The sequence below is a fragment of the Aulonocara sp. 'chitande type north' Nkhata Bay genome, linkage group LG22, assembly GCF_057382095.1.
Source record: "Aulonocara sp. 'chitande type north' Nkhata Bay isolate Kocher_YH1m ecotype deep benthic linkage group LG22, A_spYH_male_GT1.1, whole genome shotgun sequence".
NCBI lineage: Eukaryota > Metazoa > Chordata > Actinopteri > Cichliformes > Cichlidae > Aulonocara > Aulonocara sp. 'chitande type north' Nkhata Bay.
In genome coordinates, this window is record NC_141364.1 from 8,210,588 (window position 1) to 8,212,798 (window position 2,211).

Below are 2,211 nucleotides of genomic sequence, written 5' to 3' on the forward strand. Positions count from 1 at the left end.
ATCGGTGTTATACGGTTATAAGGTTGGTCTGAATTTAAATGCTTCATATGCTGTTTGAGCTACAGCAGGGGTCCCCAATCCCAGTCCGCGAGGGCTGGTTTCCTGCAGGTTTTAGATGTGTCCTTGATCCACCACAGCTGATTTAAATGGATAAATTACCTTCTCGACACGTCTTGAAGTTCTCCAGAGGCCTGGTAACAAACTAATCATGTGATTCAGGTGTGTTGACCCAGGGTGAGATCTGAAACCTGCAGGGACACCGGCCCTCGCGGACTGGGATTGGGGACCCCTGATCTACAGTAATAATACATTCTAAAATGATGCTAAATGATAAAAATGAAGGTGTTGGCAAAACAGCTGGTTAAACTATCTTCAGCTAAAAACCTTCTGCTAAAGTAGACAGTGAATAATTTCTGTTCCATTTCTGTATTAAAGAGCTGTAAACCATATCACTGTCACGGTTTGGCATGGCAAACCGTGGGGGGTGTGGGGAAGGAGGACCCAGGCGCGGTGCTCTATGTACAAGCAGTACGTTTATTTACAGTGTGTGGAAATAACAACAATAAATCCCCGTGGTTTCCCCTGACTCCCGTGTCGTGTCTCTCCGTGACCAGTCCGTGTCTCAGTGCTCTCCGCTCCCGTGTCTCAGCACTCCTCGTGCTGGCTGCTGTCTGGCGCTCCACACTTCTCCTGGGGACACAATAGACGCAGCCGTCAGGACACATAACCGCGGGCATACATACACTAACTCAGTTCAAATGGATGACTAACGTGGAGACTCACGCAATGATCCCACGTCGGTGGGAGCTCCAAGACTCTCCTAAGTAGCACCCCCGACGAGGCCTGACCAGCAGCAGGTGTGTGGCTTCGGGTGTGGCCAGACCATCAGCAGGGCCACACCCACCAGGCCTGAAGGCACCCACTGAAACACATATACACACACACGCAAACAGGGAGAAGGACAGCAACACCAAATATACATACAATAATAATAATAATAATATAATTCATAACTGCTCAGGGACCCTGACAATCACTGATGAATATCACATTATCAACTTTGATCTTTTTAAGTCTAGGCCAGAGTTTTATGAACAGCCGTTGGGTGATGGCATCAACTTTTTCAGTAGAGGAAGGTGAACTGGCATTTTTATTGACACGTGTCACCACCTTCTTGATGCAGGCTTCCACAGATAACCTGTAATTTTCAGCCTCTTCAGCATCACACAGGGCTGGATTCTGCATAGTGTCGATCAGGTGATTTTTAATGATATCGACCGTCAGTTTTCTCAACACTGGGTCCTCGTCGTTCAGTAACATCAGTAAATGTTTTTCTTTACAGAATGTTTTCTGACGTAGCTCTTGGTAAATGGCCCGGTCGAGATCTTTCAGTTTATATACATGTATATGCAGATCTTTGATCCTGTTGTCAGACAACATGTGTTTTTTTGTGTGTCCCGTTTGGATCTTTAGCCATAAGAATTGTTGTCTTAAGGCCAAGAAAGATGCCAAGCGGATTTATTTTACCAAGTGGATCATCATGGCCTTGCCATATTGGTCCATTTGATTGACCTTTATTATAATTACAACACGTGTTTTAACAGGTACCTGTGGAGTTTTTTAGAAGGTCTGTAGTGCGAATTATTTTCAACACGTGTGAGCACAGCATCAATGAGTGCGCTCACATGTTCCTCTTCATCATCATCATAATCGCTGACACTAATGCCAGATGATGATTTTTTCCTCCACTATTGGAAATATATTACTTTTAAATTCTTCTAAACGTGTTTCAGACATGGCTTTAGTTTCTTTGTCCTCGTCATCCTCGGCTCTAACGCACCACGAGAAGAACCTTGCCAGCAGGTTTTTAACGGAAGTGGTGATCTTCAAATATGGAAATGATCACCTCTAGGTACGGCTGACCTAAGGCTAGCGCAATGATCACGAGATCAGGGCTAATGTCCAGCCGCTTTGATGTCTTTAAAAATCACCTTTTCAAGTTTTTTAATCCCCCTGTGTGTGATTTTGAGAGGCTTTTGCTCAACTTGTGCCCACAGAGCTGTGAAGAGGCGCTGCTGAATCATGTCAGATGGCGACACCTTTGCGTCTTTGGAGGCACGTGAAAAATCTTAATTGCCCATTGTTTTTGGAAAAATCTAAATTGCCCATAGGTATGAGTGAATGTGAGTACGAATGTTTAGCCCTGTGACA

General features: G+C 44.7%; 1 long non-coding RNA gene across 1 annotated transcript; it reads right to left on the reverse strand.

Moving 5' to 3' along the window:
• Positions 1 to 514: 514 nt before the first annotated feature.
• On the reverse strand, positions 515 to 986 carry LOC147303429 (uncharacterized). Its single transcript, XR_015126983.1, has 2 exons — positions 784 to 986; positions 515 to 690 (listed from the first exon to the last, which is right to left on the reverse strand). It is a non-coding gene; the product is annotated as an uncharacterized LOC147303429 (long non-coding RNA).
• Positions 987 to 2,211: the final 1,225 nt, after the last annotated feature.